The sequence below is a fragment of the Carcharodon carcharias genome, chromosome 18 (assembly GCF_017639515.1).
Source record: "Carcharodon carcharias isolate sCarCar2 chromosome 18, sCarCar2.pri, whole genome shotgun sequence".
In the NCBI taxonomy this organism is placed as follows: Eukaryota; Metazoa; Chordata; class Chondrichthyes; order Lamniformes; family Lamnidae; genus Carcharodon; species Carcharodon carcharias.
In genome coordinates, this window is record NC_054484.1 from 82502906 (window position 1) to 82524829 (window position 21924).

Consider the following 21924-nt stretch of genomic DNA (forward strand, 5'->3'; position numbering starts at 1 on the left):
TCCCCGCTCGCCCAGAGTACATTCTAAGGCCTTGCTACCAGCAATGCCATTTCCAAGTGGTGTTCAACATGGTTGTGATTCATCAGCTGAGGGGAGTCGATGTGTGGTAATCAGTACAAGGTTTCCTTGCCAATGTTTGACCTGGTGCCATGAGACTTCATGGGGTCTGGAATCAGTGTTGAGGATTCCCAGAGCCACTCCCTCCCGACTGTATAACTCAGTGCCACCACCTCTGGTGGGTCTGCCCTGCTGCGTACTGAGGTTAGCTTCATTACAGCAAGAGTAGGTAGATGGAAAATAGGAACATAGGAAAAGAGATATGTCTTTCAGGATCATGAACTTCTATGGCCATTCAGTTAGGTTATGGATCTGTATCCTAACCTCATTTATCTTACTTATTGCCATATCAATCTCAGTTTAAAATGATTAAGGTGGCTGGGGGGAGGTGGCGTAGTGGTATTGTCACTGGACTGGTAATCCAGAGAACCAGGGTAATGCCCACTGATGCCCAGTTTGGGTTCTGCCAGGGCCATTCAGCCCCTGACCTCATTCAACCTTAGTTCAAACATAGAAAAAGAATTGAACTCCCGAGGTGAGGTGACAGTGACATCAAGGCCGCATTTGACCAAGTGTGGCATCAAAGAGCCCTAGCAAAACCGGGGTCAGTGGGAATCTCTATTGGTTGAAATCATACCTAACACAAAGGAAAATGGTTGTATTTGTTGGAGGTCAATCATCTCAGTTCCAGGACCTCACTGCAGGAGTTCCTCAGGGTAATGTCCTCAGCCCAACCATCTTCACTGCTAATCAATGGCATTCCTTCCATCATTAGGTCAGAAGTGGGGATGTTCACTGATGATTGCACAATGTTCAGCAGCTCAGATACTGAAGCAGTCCATGTCCAAATGCAGCAAGACCTGGACAATATCCAGGTTTGGGCTGACAAGTGGCAAGTAACATTTGTGCCACACAAGTGCCAGGCAAAGACCATCTCCAACAAGAGACATTCAATGGCATTACCATCACTGAATCCCCCACTATCACCATCCTGGGGGTTACCATTGACCAGAAACTGAACTGGACTAGCCATATAAACACTGTGGCTACAAGAGCAGGTCAGGGACTGGGAATCCTGTGAAGGGCAACTCACCTCCTGACTCCCCAAAGCCTGTCCACCATCTACAAGGCACAAGTCAGGAGTGTAATGAAATACTTTCCACTTGCCAGGATGAGTGCAGCTCCAACAACACTCAAGAAGCTCAACACCATCCAGGACAAAGCAGCCCACTTGATTGGCACCCCATCCACAAACATCCACTCCCTCCACCACCGACACACAGTAGCAGCAGTGTGTACCATCTACAAGATGCACTGCAGGAATTCATCAAGGCTCTTTAGACAGCACCTTCCAAATCCACGACCACTACCATCTAGAAGGACAAGAGCAGCAGATACATGGGAACATCACCACCTGGAAGTTCCCCAAGTCACTCACCATCCAGACTTGGAAATATATCGCCGTTCCTTCACTGTCACTGAGTCAAAATCCTGGAACTCCCACCCTAACGGCACTGCTTTCTTTTAAATATAAAAAAAAATATTTTTTATCAAGAAAACAATGAAATACACCTGATGATTCTAGCAGTTGAATAAGAGCTAGAATTTATAACTGGAATAGCGGACTGATAGTCATTTCTGAGATCATCATTTTGTAACCAATCTGAAAGAAGCAGCTTTATGTTAGGATAGATTGTCATTCTTTGTTTTCCCCACAAATTATAAAACAACCGCACCACAGATCACACAAGTTGCTGTTTCATGCAAAATCCGCAGCTTGTAACATCTCTGAAGAGAATTAAGCAATGTTTGACATGGTTTGGCAGGGCATCATGTTCAGTTTGTACCAGTGGAGCCAAAACCACCTGCACCTCGTTCAGTTTCATCCAGGGTCTTCAACTCCTCAAGTTCTGGGTAGCAGATATGTTCACAGATCAGTTGAACTATTTGATCGCCCTTTTTAACTTCAAAATTTTCCTTGCTGAAGTTGAGCAGAGCCACGCCAACATTTCCTCTGTAACTCTCATCAATAACACCAGCTCCAACACCAATGAAGCGTTTCACTGCCAATTCAGATCTTGGAGCCATAGAATCCAGGAGGAACTGCAATCTGAATATCAATCTTTACAATAGCTTTATCCTGAGTATGGGCCACATAATTGTAGGCGCTATAAAGCTCATAATGGGCCGCCCGCTCCAAGACCTGGGCAGGATGAGGTTTCCAAAAGCAAATAAAAATAAAATAAAAGTTCTACAATTGAACTAATAACATGTCCCCGCTCATGTGACAAAGTCATTTTGATTTTTTTTATTTTCTTTTTTTAACAGCACTTCATTTCCTGAGGCAGCTGGGCGGGCCTTAATTAGCCTGCCAGCGTGAAATCGCGGCCTGGTGCCAATCGCGGGCAGCGGACAGCTTCCTAACTGCCCCTGCTCACCCTCAACAAGCCTGCCCGCCAAGGGCAAAATTCTGCCCAATTATTTGGATGAGGGAGACAAAAGTAATATTTCCAAGTTTTCTGATGACACAAAACTTGGTGGGAATGTGGGTGATAAGGAGGATGTTAAGAGGCTTCGGAGCGATTTAGACAAGTTGAGTGAGTGGGCAAATACATGGTAGATGCAGTATAACGTGGATTAGTATGAAGTTATCCACTTTGGTAGGAAAAACAGAATAGCAGAGTATTATTTAAACGGTGATGGATTGGGAAGTGTTGATGTACAAAGGGACCTGGGTGTTCTTTTACACCAGTCACTAAAAGCAAGCATGCAGGTGCAGCAAGCAGTTAAGAAGGCAAATGGTATGTTGGCCTTCATTGCGAGAGGACTTGAGTACAGGAGCAAGGATGTCTTACTGCAGTTATACAGAGCCTTGGTGAGACCATGCCTGGAGTGTTGTGTGCAGTTTTGGTCTCCTTACCTAACAAAGGATATACTTTCCATAGAGGGAGTGCAGCAAAGGTTCACCAGACTGATTCCTGGGATGGCAGGATTGTCATATGAGGAGAGATTGGGCAGACTGGAGTTTAAAAGAATGAGAGGAGATCTCATTGAAATATATAAAATTCTGACAGGGTTGGACAGACTGGATGCAGGGATGATGTTTCCTCTTGGCTGGGGTGTCTAGAACAAGGGGTCACAGTCTCAGGATATGGGGTAGGCCATTTAGTACTGAGATGAAGAGAAACTTCTTCACTCAGAGGGTGGTGAGCCTGTGGAATTCTCTACCACAGGAGGCTGTGGAGGCCAAGTCACTGAATATATTTAAGGAGGAAATTGATAGATTTCTGGACTCAAAAGGCATCAAGGGGTCTGGGGAGAGCGTTGGGGTACAGTGTTGAGATAGAGGATCGGCCTTGAACATATTGAATGGCAGAGTAGGCTCAAAGGGCTGAATAATCCACTCCTGTTCCTATTTGCTATGTTTCTATGAATAAGTGTTTCCTAAATTGTTTGCTGAATTGCTTGGCTCTGATTTTAAGCTGATGTATTCTTGGTCTAGACTCTCCCACCAGCAGAAAAATTCTCTGTCTCCTTTCAAAATCTTAAAAACTTCAATCATTCATTGAACTTCTACATAAACTTCTATGCAGAAAATATGTCATACCTATGTAATCTTTCCTCATAATTTAATTCCTAGTGCTCTGATGATAACATCAAATATAGCAGTGATTACATAGAGGCAAAGAGGAAAGCTGCAAGCATCAAACATCATTCAGAGCAGCACCAGTGGCCTGTTGGATAGAGTACTGGTTTCTAGAGCCAGGAATTGTAGGTTCATATCCTGCCTGGACTTGATCCTGCAAGTAAATGCCAGACACATTGTGGAAACTTTAGTGCATTCTGTAACAGGCAGATCACCCTGTTTTTTTTTTTAATCATCAAACAATACAACACAGAAGGTGGCTAATCTGCCCATCATGTCTGTGCTGGCTCTTTGGAAGCGATATCCAATTAGACCCACTCCACTGCTCGTTCTCTATAGCCTTGTAAAATTTTCACTATAGGGAGAATCTTTGGCTCGGGAGATGGGGCGGGGCCCGTTCACCGAGGTGTAAAATGACACGAGGCGATGCCGGGCATATGTCCCAACGTCACCGCACATCATTTAGATTTTCAGTTCACCAGGCTCACAGCCAACTCGGCTGCGCGCCCATTGAACTGTCAAAGGCCTGTTAAGGCCATTTAACTAACAATTAAAATAATTATTAGAGCTGCCCATCCAACCTTAAGGTTGGGGGGCGGGCAAAGAGCCCAGGTGGCCTTCGCATTTTTCATGGAACTTCATCCACGGGCGGGATGAGGTTTCATGAGGGTTTTTAAATTTTCACAGAAATTTTTATTGAAATTAATGGACATGTACCAGTTCATATGACAGTTTCACATGAGAGGACATGTCAGAAAAAAATTTTCAACACTTTATTGAACTGTTAAAACTTAAAACTAATCTCCCTGAGCCCTCTGTGCCTCAGGGAGATTTCTGCGCTCTTCCGACTCAGGGAATACCCCCCTCCACACACACACACACACACCACCCCCCCCCGCCACCCCCCACCACCAACCCCCACCAAACACAGGGAGCGTGTCACACTTGGCCTTAATTGGCCTTAATTGGCCCCCCCATGTAAAATGGTGGCGCGGACCCGATCAGGTCCACACCTGCCTGTGCGCATAGTCCCCCTGATGGGAGGAGAATTCTACCCTATAAGTTTTTATCCAATTCCCTTTTGATTATTGAATCTGATCCCACCAGACAGTGCATTCCAGCTAATAAGAACTCATTGTTTAAAAAATTGTTTCCACCTGTTGACTCAAGTACTTTTCTCAATCACCTTAAATCTGTTTCCTTTGGTTACCCATCTTTCTGCCACTGAAAACAGTTTCTCTTCATTTAATCTATCAAAACATTCCTGACTTCCTCTTTCAGAGCTCCCTTTAACCTTCTCTGCTTGAAGGAGGACAGTTCCAGGTTCTGCAGTCTCTACATTAATTGAAGTCCCTCATCTCTGGTATCTTTCTGGTAAATCTTTCCTGTACCCTCTCTAACATATTGACACGCTTCCTAAAGTGTGATGCCCAGAATTGAACACAACACTCCAGCTGGGGTCTTACCAGCATGTTATAAAGGTTTAGCACAACTTTCTTGTTTCTGTAACCTATGGTCAGGATATTAACAGGGTTGGGCTACATACGCACTCGGGGTAGAGCTGGAATTTCAGACAGGAAAGTTGGAAGTTCGGGGGCTTACCAACATATGGTGGAGTTTAATTTCATAGCCTGTATCTTTTGACTGTGACTAGTTCCCCACCCACAAGTCAGCCTGATTGACAGGCTTGCTTCTCGTCCATCAGAGAACACACTGGGTCAGGCTATGTGACTAGGTAGCCCTGATCCACAATCTCAGGGTGGGGTCTAATCTCGAGGGCTCCTACCCCTGATCCCAGGGATAGGGTTCAATCCTGGAGAGGATCTCTGATCAGCGAGTTCAGGGTGATGCTCTATTCACAAACCCAGATAGGGGGAGTCCAGGGGGCTGATCTGCAACTCTCCACAGGTCTTTGTTCTAGGGGATGGCAGTTGGGGAAATCTGATTGGGGGTAAAGGTGGGGTCCAAATGGGAATCATTTCCCCTTCCCTTGGTCTGCAAGCTGTGCTGTGAGGACGCTAACCTTCTCCCTGAAACATCCCATCCCTTGCCTCCACTGTCAGGTGCCCTGGGGCCAGGGAAGCCTGGCAGGACCACTGTAAAATCAGCAAAGCTGCTTCACTCAGAGACTGCCAGCCTCAATGAAGTATTTAAGTTACCAACCTGCATCCTGGGAGTGGTCTCCCCACCCTTGTCTAACCTTTGTAAAACCTAGAAGTGTGAGGGTTAGAGTTTGGGGTGAGAATTTTAAAATCCTCCCCCCCCCCCCCCCCCCCCCCCCCCACCCCCCCCACCGGCTCCCTGTCTATCTACTTTTGTGTATCATAATTCTCCACTTCCCATGTCTCTTTTAGTAAAGTCAAGGACTCCAGATGATTTTTTTAACAGCCTTCTCCACTTGTCCAGCCTCCTTCAAAGATTTGTGTGTGTACCTACCCAGATCATGATGTCCCAGCACCCGCTATAAAATTATACCATTTGTTTTACATTATCACTCCTCATTCTTCCTTCTAAAATCCATCACCTCACACTTATATTAATTTTCATCTGCCTTTTGTCTGCTCTTTTCACCAGCTTGTCTACTTCCTCATATAATCATTTTTTTAATTAATTTACGGGATGTGGGCATCGCTGGCTGGGCCAGCATTTATTGCCCATCCCAAATTGCCCTTGAGAAGGTGGTGGTGAGCTGCTTTCTTGAATGCTACAGTTCGTGTGGTGTGGGTACACCCACAGTGCTGTTAGGGAGGGAGTTCCAGGATTTTGACCCAGTGACAGTGAAGGAACAGCGATATATTTCCAAGTCAGGATGGTGAATGACTTGGAGGGGAACTTCCAGGTGGTGGTGTTCCCATGTGTCTGCTGCCCTTGCCCTTCTAGGTAGTAGAAGTCACGGGTATGGAAGGTGCTGTCAAAGGAGCCTTGGTGAGTTGCTGCAGTGCATCTTGTAGATGGTACACACTTCTGCCACTGTGCGTCGGGGGTGGAGGGACTGAATGTCGAAGGTGGGGATGTGGTGCCAATCAAATGGCTGTTTTGTCCAGGATGGTCTTGAGCTCCTTGAGCGTCATTGGAGTTGCACTCATCCAGGCAAGTGGGGAGAATTCCATCACACTCCTGACTTGTGCCTTGGGGACAGGCCTTGGGGAGTCAGGAGGTGAGTTACTCCCCACAGAATTCCCAGCCTCTGACCTGCTCTTGTAGCCACAGTATTTATATGGCTAGTCCAGTTCAGTTTCTGATCAACAGTAACCCCATGATGTTGATAGTGGGGATTCAGTGGTGCTAATGCAATTGAATGTTAAGGAAAGATGGTAATATTCTCCCTTATTGGAGTTGGTCATTGCCTGGCACTTGTGTGACTTGAATGTCACTTGCCACTTGTCAGCCCAAGTCTGAATATTATCCAGGTCTTGGTGCAGAAGGGCACAGACTGCTTCAGAATCTGAAGAGTCGCAAATGGTGTTGAACATACAGTCATCAAAGAATATCCCCACTTCTGATGTTATGATGGAGAGAAGATCATTGATAAAGCAGCTATAGATGGTTGGGCCTATTTTGAAGAACTCTTGCAGTGATTTCCTGGGACTGAGATGACCTCCAACAACCACAACAATCTTCCTTTGTGCTAGGTATGACTGCAAGCAACGGAGAGTTTTTCCCCTGATTCCGATTAATTCCAGTTTTGCTAAAGCTCCTTGATGCCACACTCGGTCAAGCGCTGCCTTGATGTCAGTGAGCAGGTTATTGCTGAGCAAATGGTGCCTGTTAGCACTGTTGACAACACCTTCCATGGTTAGATTCTCTCTTGTTGGAGATGGCACTTGTGTGGTGCGAAAGTTACTTGCCACTTGTGAGCCCAAGCCTGGATAGTGTCCAGGTCTTGCTGCATTTGGACAGCTCCTTACACAACACCTTCCAAACCCATGACCACTACTATCTAGAAGCACAAGGACAGCAGATAGATGGGAACACCACCACCTGGCAGTTCCCCTCTGAGCCACTCATCATCCTGACTTGGAAATATATCACCATTCCTTCACTGTCACTGGGTCAAAATCCTGAAACTCCCTCCCTAACAGCACTGTGGGTATGCCTACACCGCATGGACTGCAGCCGTTCAAGAAGGCAGCTCACCACCACCTTCTCAAGGGCAACTAGGGATAGGCAATGAATGCCGGCCCAGCCAGTGAAGCTCATTATTCCAATTGACTCTTGTTTTGCTAGGGCTCCTTGATGCCACACTCAGTCAATTGCTGCCTTGATATAGTGAGCAGGCTATTGTTGAATAAGCGGCGGCTGATAGCACTGTTGACAACACCTTCCCCCCGATTCCCATCGACTACAGTTTTGCGAGGGCTCCTTGATTCCACTCGGTCAAATGCTGCCTTGATGTCAAGGGCATCACTCTCACCTCACTTCTGGAGTTCAGCTCTTTTGTCCATGTTTGAACCAAGGCTGTAATGAGGTCAAGAACTGAGTGGCCCTGGCAGAACCCAAACTGAGCATCAGTGAGCAGGTTTTTGCTAAGCAAATGCCATTTGACAGCACTGTTGATGACCCCTTCCATTACTTTACTGATGATGGAGAGTAGACTGATGGGGCAGTAATTGGGTTGGATTTGTCCTGCTTTTTGTGTACAGGAGATACCTGGGCAATTTTCCACATTGCCAGGTAAGTGCCAGTGCTGTAGCTGTACTGGAACAGCTTGGCTAGGGGCAAGGCAAATTCTGGAGTACAAGCCTTCAATACTATTGCAAGGATATTGTCAGGGCCCATAGCCTTTGCAGTATCCAGTGCTTTCAGTTGTTTCTTGATATTACTTGGAGTGAATTTAATTGGCTGAAGACTGGCATCTGTGATGTTGGGGACCTCCAGAGGAGGCTGAGATGGATCATCCACTCAGCAACAATTTTCAGCCATATCTTTTGCAACAATCTTCAGCCATATCTTTTGCACTGAGGTGCTGGGCTCCTCCTTCATTGGGGATGGGGATATTTGCAGAGCCTCCTCCTCCAGTGAGTTGCTTAATTGTCCACCACCATTCCCGACTGGATGTGGCAGAACTGCAGAGCTTAGACCTGATCCATTGTTTGTGGAATCACTTAGTTCTGTATATCGCCTGCTGCTTTGCTGTTTAGCACACAATATAGTAGACCTGTGTTGTAGCTTCACCAGGTCAACACCTCACCTTTAGGTATGCCTGGTGCTGCTCCTGGCATGCCCTCCTGCACTCTTCATTGAACGAGGGTTGATCCCCTGGGTTGATGGTAATGGTAGAGTGGGGGGTGTGCTGGGCCATGAGGTTACAGATTGTGGTTGAGTACAATTCTGCTGCTGCTGATGGCCTACAGAGCCTCATGGATGCCCAGTATTGAGTTGCTAGATCTGTTTGAAATCTATCCCATTTAGCACAGTGGTAGTGCCACACAACACGATGGAGGGTATCCTCAATGTGAAGACGGGGCTTTGTCTCCTCAACGACTGTGTGGTGGTCACTCCTACCGATACTGTCATGGATAGATGCATCTGCGGCAGGCAGGTTGGTGAGGATGAGGTCAAGTATGTTTTTCCTCTTGTTGATTCCCTCACCACCTGTCGCAGACCCAGTCCAACAGCTATGTCATTTAGGACTCGGCCAGCTTGGGCTGCGGTGATGCTACCAAGCCGCTCATGGTGATGGACATTGAAGTCCCCCACTGCGGGTACATTCTGCGCCCTTGCCACCCTCAGTGCTACCTCCAAGTGGTGTTCATCAGCTGAGGAAGGGTGGTATGTGGTAATCAGCAGGAGGTTTCTTTGCCCATGTTTGACTTGATGCCATGGGATTTCATGGGGGCCGGAATTGATGTTGAGGACTCCCTCCCGACTGTGCTGCACCTCTGGTGGGTCTGTCCTGCCGGTGGGACAGGACATACCCAGGGATTGTGATGGTGATGTGTAAAGAAGATATAATAATTTTCATAATGTTATTGGAATTTATTGTAAGGTAGTGTAATAGTGGAGTCTGTGTCTATGTCTGTGTGTGTGTGAGGGGGGCGGGGGGGACTTAATTGAATTAAAGGTAGCTGGTCTGAAGGATTTGATGTATCAGAAGATAAGCTAGGTTTGAAATGTTAAACAGGCAAATGGGGGAACACTTGCATTTTTAAATGAACCAGCCTAACTTAAATCCAAAAGAGGTGGTGAAATGTTTCACCTAGCCATGACAAGTTAAGAAACAGTGTGTTTGTTTTTCCCAAAAATTACTGGTAAAATTGGTACTAAGATAGATTTTTATTATTAGAGAGGTAAAGTCCAAAGACATAGTGAAACAAATGGGTATTTGCATTCAAATTGGAAAATATGTATAAAAGAGAGAACATTGTAAGTAAGGGCAAGGAACCGAAGCTGAGAAAAACTCACTTTGAATTCAATTGTTCAGGGTATTGTGTGTTACTTTGCCTGGGTCTTTCAAAATCTATGTATCTTACTGTTGCCTTAACGGAGGTGTAACTGGGGATTAAATTAATTAGGGGATTTAGAATTAGTAATTTGTAGATCTATGTATGTGCTTAAAATTATTTCTTCTTTTAATAAAGTTTTAATTTAGTTTTGTAAGAAACCTATATGACTTGGTGGCCTTCTTTTATTGAATTCAAAGCCCACATCTCAAAATATATACAAATTGCAGAACAGTTGTGGCAGTTGTTTCAAGTTTCCCTTTGGGATTTAAGCAGCTCAGCATTTACCATTGGCTGTTTCATAATAAAATTGTGGGCTCTTTGCCGGATACATTTGAAATTCCTCGACTGGTTTGGAGTTGGTGAATCTTAAGGCTACGAGTATGAAAAGCGTTTTGAATTCATGAGTCGGTGTGAGGTTTTTTTTAAGTGGTGAGATTGCAATTTGGCTTTGGCAGTTGCTAAGACTTGTCTGGGAGTTGAAGTTACAACTTTGGCTGGTTTATAAAAAGTAAATAAAGTTAAGTTAATGGAATTAGCAGATAGGTTACAATTGGGATTACCTGTATGAGTAAGGAAATCAGACATAATTGAAGGTATTGAACAGCATTTGAAATTGGAAGGAATACCTGACAAACCAATTCTCCAAGGGGTGGGTCATTAGAATGAGCTTAAATTCAGTTGCAAATAAAAAATTTGGAACTAGACTCAGCAGAAAAATAAAGAGCAGAAAAAGAAAAAGAAAGAATATTTCAAAGGGAACAGGCAGAAAGGCAGGAGAGAGAAAGAAAACAGGAAAGGGAATTAGAAACGGTGAGGTTAGAAAAGGAGGAAAGAGAAAAAGAGAGAAGGAACAAGGAAGGGAATACCAGTTTAAAAGGCTGGAAGTTTAAAAAAAAAGAGATCTCAGATTCTGAGGAAAGTTCTGATGATGAAAAAATCTTTAACCTAAAACCCAGTGGGAAGATGTTTAAATTTGCACAACCTCTTCCAAACTTTGAGGAAAAAGATGTTGAAGCATCCTTTATTTTGATTGAAAAGATAGCTAAACAGATGAAATAGCCACAGGAAAGCTGGACAATGTTATTACAGCACATGAGATTTATGCTTCACTGTGAAAAGAAATGTTGGTGAACTATGATGTGCTAAAAAAAACGTCTATTTTGAGTGCATATGAGTTGGTTCCTGAGGCATGCTGGCAGAAATTTAGGAATATGAGAAAGCAGCCTGGGCAAACTTACATTGGGCAGGGGGGTTGTGCGGGGATGGGTGGGAGTGAGCGTGAACCTGATCGGCGCCCCTGATCAGGTGAACACTGCCATTTTACATGGGCGGGCCAGTTCAGTCCGCCCAGTGTGACGCTCGCCCAGAAGTGCTGAGCGCTCCCTGTGCAGGCTGAGGAGTGGGGGGCGGGGTGGGGGGGGGGGCGGGGGGTGGTGTTTGCTAATTCTGGGCCTGCACTCTTTCGTGCAGTTGCACGAAAGAGCACAGAAATCTTCCTGAGGCACCTCTGAGCCTCAGGGAGATTTAAGGTTCAAACATTTAAATAAAGAATTGAAAATATTTTAAGATATTTCCCCTCATGTGACAGTGTCACGTGAGCTGGGATATGTCAAGGAACATTAATTTAATTTTTTATTATTATTATTATTATTCATAAACACTTCATGAAACCTCATCCTGCCTATGATGAGGTTCCATGAAAAATGCAAAGGCCACCTGGGCTCTTCGCCTGCCCCCCAACCTTAAGGTTGGACGGGTGGCTCATTTAATTGATTTAATGCATTTTAAACAGGCCTTACTAGGCCTTTGACCTCGGCAGGTGCGCAGCCAACTCAGCCACATGCCCACCAAACTGAAAATCTAAATGACGCCCATCCAACATCACCGCACATCATTTTACGCATCTGCGAGTGGGCCCTGCCCCCGCTCGCCGAAGGGAAAATTCTCCCCATTGAATTTGCAAGAGTAAAACAAAGTAATTTTGACCAGTGAATACGGGCATTAAAGATAGCGGCAACATATGCAGCTCTTAGAGAGATAATTCTTTTGGAAGAATTTAAAGATTCAACTCCTTCAGTAGTGAGAACTCATGTGGAGGAACAGAGGGTGGAAACGGTAAGACAAACAGCAGAGATAGCTGATGATTACGAGTTAGTTCATGGAGCTAAACATTTTTGTCATTACCCTTTTAAATCGGACAAGGATAGAAAGTGGGAAGGTGAATGGAAGGTAGATAGTCAGGGAAAGGAAGGAATAGGTGGAAATTCTCAGGAAGTTTTTCCTCAGAATAAAAAGGAAGGTACTGAGGGTAGAAATGATATTTAAAAATTGAGGTGTTTTCATTGTAATAAAGTTGGACACACAAAGTCAGTATGTTGAAAATTACAGGGAAAATCTATTGGAATTATAGGGGTGCAGGAAAGCACTGCAAGTAAAAGTACTGTGGGTGCTGAGGTTCAGGCACAGGACAGAACAATGGCTTGTGTACAGGTAAAACAGGGAGAATCGGTGATAGATAAAGATGTGGGAATGTGTTCACAATTTACCCAAGAGAATTCTGAGGAGCAGGTTACAGAAATGTTTAAAGATTTTGTGTGTGAAGGGAAAGTCTTTCAATGTGTACAGGATGGAGTAGGTAAATATGTTAAAATTTTAAGAGACACAGGGGCTAGTCAATCCTTAATGTTGTGGGGTAGTGACATTTATTGTTCAGAGGGAGTATTGTAGGAACAGGTGGGATTCAAGAAGGTGCTAAACATATTCCACTGTGGAAGGTAAATTTAAAGAGTAAATGAAAAACAGGTGAGGTGATTGTTGGAGTAATGGAAAAATTGCCCAGTGCAGGGGTTCAATTTATTCTGGGTAATGATATAGCTGGATCACGAATATGGATGATGCCTATGATAGTTGAGTAGCCTGTAGAAGCGTTTTCAACAGAGGTGTTGCAGAGAGAGCATCCTGGATTGTTTCCAAATTGTGTAATAATGAGAGCACAGGATCATAAGTTTTTGAAACAAGAAGATAAGGAAGTTCAAAGGCAGGGTGAGATGTGGAAATCCAATTAGCTGACACTGTGTTTGATAAGGTTGTTCAAGAAGAAAGACTGGTAAACAATGCAGCTAAGATGTTCAACTCAAGACAGTTAGTGGAGTTACAGAAAAAGGATTTGAAAATAAAACAGTTATATCAGACAGCTTACTCAGAAACAGAGGCAAAATGTATTCCAAAATGTTGTTACCTTAAGGGTAATATTTTAATGAGAAAATGGCGGCTGCATCATGTTTCAGCTAATGAAAGCTGGAGGGAGTTGCATCAGATTGTAATACCATTCGGATATAGAAATGAGATTCTGAGGATAGCTCATGAAATTCCAATGGAGGGCATTTAGGAATTAGAAAGACACAGGCAAAAATACAAAATTTTTATTGGCCTGGATTGCGTAGGGATGTAGTCAAATTCTGTAGAACATGTCACACATGTCAGGTGATAGGGAAACCACAAGCAGTGGTTAAGCTGGCACCTTTAATTCCCATTCTAGCATTTAAATAACAGATTACTAGGGTCATGATTGATTGTGTAGGGCCCCTCCCTAAGACTAAAAGTGGAAATCAGTACTTGTTGACAATAATGGATGTGTCTACCAGGTTTCCAGAAGCAATATCTTCAAAAAATATTACAACAAAGAAAATTATGGGAGAGTTAAATAATTTTTTTACAAGATATGGTTTACCTAAAGAAATACAATTAGATCAGCATTCAAATTTCATGTCACAGCTGTTTAAGGAAGTAATGAACAGTTTGGGGATAAAACAGTTTAAGTCAACAGCTTACATCCTGAGCCACAAGGAGCTTTGGAAAGCTGGCAGCAAACTCTAAAAACTATGATGAGAGTGTATAGTCATCACTATCCACAGGATTGGGCTAGGGGAATTCCATTGTTGTTTGCTATTAGGGATGCTCCTAATGCATCGACTACTTTCAGTCTTTTTGAACTAGTTTATGGTCATGAGGTGAGAGGACCACTGAAATTGATTCATGAGAAATTGGTGGGTCAAAATTCAGAAATTACTGTCTTGGATTATGTATCAAACTTCAGAGAGAGATTGGACAGAGCATGTGAGTTAGCTAGGGAACACTTAAAGATATCACAGCAAGTGATGAAAGTGAAGGCAGACAGGAAAGCTACAGCTCGTAGTTTTGTTGCTGGGGGAAAAGTGCTAGTTGTGTTACCAGTACTGGGTGACTCGTTAAAGGTAAGGTTTAGTGGGCCTTACAGGATTGAAAAGAAACTGAATGAAGTAAATTATTTAATAAATACTCCAGATAGAAGATAGATGCAGAGGGTGTGTCATGTAAATATGCTTAAGAAGTACTTTGACAGGGGAGAGTATCAAAAGGAGGTGTTAGTGGTGATAGATTATGAAAAAGAAGTAAAAATGCAGGATTCTGAAATTGATTTTCCTTTAATCAAATTGGATAATGAGGAGGTACTTGAAAATTTAAATGTAATATTGACTTACCTTGCAGACAAGTGTCAAAGTGATTTGGGGAAGCCATTGCCGTCACACAAAGATATTTGTGGGAATAAGCTGGGAAGGACAAATTTATCTATACATGATGTATGTGTGGAAGTTTCATCCTCGATAAGGCAACATCCTTATAGATTAAATCCAGCAAAGTTATCATGAGTACAGAAAGAAATTGAATTCCTGCTTCAAAATGATAGCATTGAGTCAAGTTGCAGTAATTGGTGTTCGCCTATTGTGCGGGTACCGAAACTGAATGGAATGCAAAGACTTTGTGTGGACTATTGAAAGGTGAATATGGTAACAAAAGCAGATTCCTATCCTATCCTACGGTTGGAAGATGGTATTGAGAAAGTGTGACAAACAAAATTTATCACAAAGATTGACTTGCTAAGAGGAAATTGGCAAGTACCATTATCAGAGGGAGCAAAGGAGATATCAGCTTTTTTGAAGGACTACATCAGTTTAAAATCATGCCACTTGGTATGAAAAATGCACCAGCAACATTTCAAATACTGACAAACAAAATAATTGCAGGCCTGGGCGATTGTGCTGTTTATATTGACAATGTGATAGTTTTCAGTCAGACATGGGAGGAACATTTACAACATTGGAAGAATTATTTACTCGATTACAAGAAGTTAATTTGGTGGCGAACTTGGCTAGAAGTGAATTTGCAAAAGCGCAGGTTACGTATCTAGGTTGTACCATTGGACATGGTAAGATGGCTCCGAGAGAAGTGAAAGTCAAGGCTGTCATGGATTCCCCAGTGTCTACAACAAAACGAGAAGTTTTGAGATTTCTGGGCATGAGTGGGTTTTATTGGAAATTTGAACCAAATTTTAGTAGTGTGGTTGCTCCACTGACTGAACCATTAAAAAAGGACAAGAGGTTTCAATGGACACAGGAGTGTCAGAAGTCATTTGACAGTTTGAAAACTGTATTAAGTATGACACCAGTTTTGGCAGTACCCAATTATGCCAAGCAATTTAAGTTGGCCATTGACACAAGTGATGTAGGCATTGGGACTGTGCTATTACAAGACGATGACACTGGAATTGAAAAACCAATAGGGTATTTTTCACACCAGTTGAATGTACAACAGAGAAGATATTCAATGATTGAAAAGGAAACTTTGGGTTTGGTGTTAGCATTGCAACATTTTGACATTTACGTTGCAAACAATACGTCGGGAACAATTGTTTATACAGACCACAATCCTTTACAGTTTCTGGATAAATTTCAAGACAGAAGTGCAAGGCTATTCAGGTAGAGTTTATTACTGCAACCATTTAATCTACAAATTATACATGTGGCTGGGTGAGAAAACCTAATTGCAGATGCTTTGTCAAGAGTTTGAATCTTAAAGAGAAAATTGGACACTTAAAAACCTGGACACTGGACTAGAATGATTTCTGTTGATACCAAGGATTTGTATATATATTGTTATGTTAATGCATGCATCTGGTAATGTAATAGTGTAATAAGTATGGGAGTTCATGTAAGATGGGTTCAGAAAATAAAGCCATCTTTTTAAATTATGACGGGTCATTTTTAGTAAGGAAGGGGATGTCAGGAAGATATAGTAATTTTCATAATGTTATTGGAATTTATTGTAAAGTAGAGTAATAGTGGGGTCTGTGACTATGTGGGACTTAATTGAATTAAAAGCAGCTGGTCTGAAAGCTTTGATGTATCGCAAGATAAGATAGGTTTGAAATGGGGAACATTTGTATTTTTAAATAAATCAGGTTAGCTTGAATTCAATAGAGGGGATGAAATGTTTCACCTAGCCAGGAGAAGTTAAGAAACAGTGGCCAGAATTTTTCCCCCATCAGACGGGCTTGGGGGGAGCAGGCGGGGTGCCAGGAAGCCAACCGCCGCCCGCGATCAGCTCTGCAATGCGATTTTACGCAGGAGGGCCAATTAAGGCCCACCCAGTTAAGACGCGACAGCGGCAACAGGGAGAAGGGGCAGGTGGGGGCAGGAGCTCAATGTCTGCTGGCTCCAATGGCAACCTGGTGGCCAATTCGAAAGCAGCCACAGCAGCCCTGTGAAGGCTACCAGTGAAGCAGACACACGTCGTCATGGAGCTTGTTACTGCTGAACATGGCAGGCAGGAGGGCAGTCGGCCCTGTGTTTTTCTGATGAGTGTATTGCTGCCCTCCTGGAGGAGGCAGCAGCAGGGAAGAGAAATCCTTATCCCCATGGAGGAGGCCCCCACCTCACCAAAAGTGCCTGGGAGGAGGTGGCATCCAGGGTGATCTCCCACGATGTGGTGAAGTGCACACGGGTGTAGTGCCAGAAGCGCTTTACCAATCTCCTGCGATCGGGAAGGGTGAGTACCGTGTTGGCATGGGTCACTTAGCACAGCATTTAGGAGCGCCCCCCCCCCCCCCTCCCACTCACCCACCTTGGACTTCAGAGGTCTTAGAATGTGAGTGGCAAATGTCAATGAGGCAGCATCTGGGCAAGGGGGTGAGCCCCAGCTGCTTGGAATGAGTGTCTTGAAGCTCCAGGGTCATGAATCAGCTGAGCCCTGTGAGGTTTTCCTCATGTGGGGCTGGCCAGTCTGCAATGGCGCTGCAGGTACAGGGTGGACTAATCAATGCTCCTCTGTCCTTTTAGCAGAAGACAGCCCATAACAATGCAGAGAGGTTGCGGACTGGTGGAGGACTGCCCCACCTTCTATTCCTAACTTGATATGAGCAGGAGGCCCTAGAGCTGGATGGGCGCCACGCGCCTAGGTCAACCAGCCGCGATGAGGTTGGGTTGCCACAGGGCAGTGCAGTGAGGTCAGAATGTCTGTCATAGCAACCATTCCACTGTAGTCTCTATATTGATGTGAGCCTTGAACATCCCCATTGATAATGGAAAGATGAGGGCACCCTGATCTGGGTGCCAGGCATGCACAGTAACAGTGTAATGGCTTCAACTAACGACATGTCCTTGTTCTTACTTTCATGCTCACCAGAAGCCCATTGGGGTGAGGAACCTGAAGGCCCCCCACTGACCCCAGAGGACAGCGACCATGGAAACGCATCTGCATCACACCCTCTCAGCCAGGCAGGCACCAGCGCAGATACCAGCACCTCAGTGGGCATTAGATCGACAGATAGTATCTCGGTGCACATTGGTGAGGGCACTTCACACTCGCTTGGGGTCCAGGTGGAGGTAGAGAGTGCCCAGGGCGCCAGCAGTCGGAGGACTGCTGGGGATCAGGAACATGCCCAGTTGGTGGCTGATGATGAGCCTCTGAAGTTGACCCTGAGGCAGTAAATGCTGGAAGTCCAGCAAGGTGTGTGGGAGGATCTGGCGGAGATACATGAGGATACGTGCCACGATCTCCGTTGTGGATGAGCCCATGCAGAGCATGAGCAATATAATGACCCACATGGCCGAGCGCACTGCCTCCTCCATGGAGAGAGTGGCGACTCTAATGGAGAGGCTCCTCCAGGAGCTGAATCTGGGGTTCCTGGGGATGCACTCGGACCTGCAAGCCCTCACATCGGCAATGACCTCAGGTGGTCAGTGTCAGTGTGTGAAATGTATTGGGCACCCAGTATCCCAGCTAGGTGCCCGTCCATCAATGGTGAGCAGGGATGTCCAAACTGACCTGACATTGGCGCATGAACTGCTTGTTGTCTCTGCGGGCTCCTCTCAGGATACTCTGGATGAAGGCAGCAGCTCCTCCGCCCCTCTGCCAGTGACTGTAGCATCCGATGAGGCTGTGGCAACTGGGGAGACGCCACCCGTGGCACTGGCTACCCCCTCCCAGGCAGGGCCAGCACAGGCTCCACAGACCAGAGGACGTCTGCCAAAGTCATCAAGGCCAACGGGACAGCAAAGTGAGCAGGCTATCTCCAATACCAGTGCCAAGGAGTGGGGAACACCTAGACACAGCTCCCGCAAGTTTTACGTTAAATATTATTTGGTGCGATGGATAAAACCTTTCAATTTAATTTGTATTATGTATGCGAAGCACCACAGCATTAAATGTGTTTGTGTTCAACAAGCCTCTGGATGTTTCATTAGTTCTGCAGCTCAGGGTAACCCATGATGTCATCAGGCACTTGTTTGTCATTGAACTTTATTGGAATGGCACATAGTGCATGTTGTTCACCAAGCAAATTATCCTGTCAGGGTTCAAGTATGTAGCCTGCGACCCTGGCATGTGGTGGTGGTTCTTATTTGATCGGCTAGCTTAAAGAGCATTGGATCAAAATATCCCAGGTGCCCCTGCCTCCCTGGGGGTTGCCCAGGTCAGTGTCGATCCGCTCAGCGGTCTCCTGACCGTGCTCGTCCTCAGACGCACTACTGGAATCATCATCTGTTGCCTGTGCAGCTGTGTCAACGTCTTCTTCCTCCATTGTATCCCCCCTTGCCAGTGCCAGATTGTGGAGAGTGCAACATGCAACCACTATCTGTGACACACAATCTGGTGGTTATTGCTGTGTGCTCCCTGAACAGTCCAGGCATCGGAAGCGCATTTTAAGAAGACCTATGGTTCTCTCAACCACAGCCCTTGTGGAGCCGTGGCTCCTATTGTACCGCTGCTCTGCCTCTGCTCATGGATGGTGGAGAGGCATCATGAGCCACCTTTTGAGGGGATAGCCCTTGTCACCCAGCAGCCAATCATCAAGCCGGGCTGGAGCACTGAAGAGCCCCGGCACCTGGGAGTGCCTCAGGATGTAAACAACATGGGAGCTGCCTGGGTACCTTGCATAGACTTGTAGAATCTGCATCCTGTGATCACACACTATCTGCACGTTCATGGAGTGGAAGCCCTTCCTGTTGACGAAGGCACCGGGCTCACCTGCTGGTGCCTTGATGGCCACATGTGTACGATCTATAGCACCCTGGACACGGAGGAAGCCAGCAATTGCTGTGAAGCCTCTGGCTCGCTGTGTCTGGCTAGCCTCGTCCGTGTGGTAGTGAATGAAAATCAATGCACGTCTGAACAGAGTGTCTGTCACCAGTTTGACACAACCGTGGACAGCTGATTGGGAGACTCCACAAACATCACCCACCAAGCCCTGGAAAGAGCTGGAGGCATAGAAGTTGAGGGCCATTGTGACCTTCAGAGCCACGGGCATAGGGTGTTCATCCACACTGTCGGAACTGATTTCAGAGCCGACCATCTGACAGGTGGAGATCACTACCACCCTTGAGAGGCAGAGTCTCCTTCGGCATTGCACCTCAGACATATTGAGGTAGCTGCATCTCCGCCTGTAAACCCTGGCAGCAGGATAGTGGCATCTTCCTATTAGCCCTGCGCCCCTTGTGCCTGCATCTGTCCTCCCACAGTCACTCCCCTGGAGGCTGAATAGGGACACTTGGCTTCCTCCCGCTTCTGGCCCTCTCTTCCTCCTCAGAAGAAGAAGTGCCTCCAGCGGAGACCACAATCCCCATTATCAAGGTAAGGGAAGGCTGTCTGATACCTGGAAGGACCCAAGCGTTATGACTCCTCCGGAGTCCTGAGCTGAAGCCTCTTATTTCTGTCAAAGCAGCTCTGAAGTGAAGATGTCCTGTTCACACAAGCAAGCAGGAGCAACTTGTAAGCTAAAGTACAAACAACTCGCATTAGCGAGCCCACTCAACCCTCTTATTGCACCCGTGGATGAGGTTTTTGAAAATGTGGCCTACCTGCCTGCCCGTTGAGCTTGTGCGACGCCCTGAAAATTGCATGGGCTATGTAAACTCCGAGACAATTGGTTCCTCAAGGCCTTAAATGGCCTGTTAATTAATGGCGAACATGCCTCCATTTTTATTACACGCCTGTCTAGTGAAATATCGCGAGTGTGCACAATGATGTTGGATGCACGCCGGACATCATCGCACATCATATTACGTTCATGCGTGTCGGGTATGCGTCCACACACTGAAGGTAAAATTCTGCCCAGTGTGTTTATTTTTCCCCAAAATTACTGGTACAGTTGGTACTATGATAGATTTTTATCATTAGACAGGTAAAGTCCAAAGACATAGTGAAACAATGGGAATTTGCATTCAAAGGGGAAAATATGTATAAAGGAGAGAAGGCTGTGTGTGTAAGGGCAGGCATTCTAAGATGTAACACAAGTGTGAAAAGTCTCTATCTGTTAAACTTCAAACTGCTGTCTACAAGGAACCAAAGCTGAGAAAAACTCACTTTGAATTCGACTGTTCAGGGTATTGTGTTACTTTGCCTGGGTTTTTTAAAATCTATGTGTCTTACTGTTGCCTTAACGGAGGTGTAACTTGGGGGGTTAGATTAATTAGGGGATTTAGAAGTTATCATAGTAGTAATTTGTAGATCTATGTATGTGCTTAAAATCATTTCTTCTATTAATAATGGTTTAATTTAGTTTTATAAGAAACCTATAAGACTTGGTGTTCTTCTTTTACTGAATTCAAAGCTCACATCTTGCAATATATACAAATTGTAAAACAGTTGTGGCAGTTATTTCAAGTTTCCCTTTGGGAATTGAACAGCTCAGCATTTACTATTGGCTGTGCCATAACATGGTGTCTGGGACATCGTCTATAAGGTACGATTCCGTAAGTATGACTATGTCAGGCTGCCAACTTTGACACTAGCCCCCAGATGTTAATAAGGAGGACTTTGCAGGGTCAACAGGGCTGAGTTTGCTGTTGCTGTTTGCAGTGCCTGGGTCAATGCTGGGTGGTCCGTTCAGTTTCATTCCTTTTCGTGACTTTTTAGCAGTTGGATACAACTGAGGGGATTTCTAAGCCATTTCAGAGGGTGTTTAAGAGTCAACCACATTGCTGTGGATCTGGAGTCACAGACCAGGTGAGTACGGCAGATTTCCTTCCCTCAAGGGTATTAGTGAACTGGATGGGTTTTTACGACAATGGATTCATGGTCATCATTAGATTTTTAATTCCAGATTTTTATTGAATTCAAATTCCACTGTCTTCCCTGTCCCCAGAGCATTACCCCGGGTCTCTGGGTTACCAGTCTAGCGACAATACCACTGCGCCATCGCCTCCCCAGTGAAGATTGTCTGAAGACTGGTATCTGTGTTGTTGAGGACTAGATGGACCATCCACTCGGCACTTCTGGCTGAAGATGGCTGTAAATACGTCAGTCTTTTCTTTTGCACTGATGTGCTGGGCTCCCCCATCATTGAGGATGGGGATATTTGTGGGGCCTCCTCCTCCAATGAGTTGCATAATTGTCCACCACCATTCATGACTGAATGGGGCAGGATACAGAGCTTAGATCTGATCTGTTGGTTATGGAATC

General features: G+C 45.1%; 1 pseudogene; it reads right to left on the reverse strand.

The window, feature by feature from the left end:
• Positions 1 to 1891: 1891 nt before the first annotated feature.
• On the reverse strand, positions 1892 to 19045 carry LOC121290468 (annotated as a pseudogene).
• Positions 19046 to 21924: the final 2879 nt, after the last annotated feature.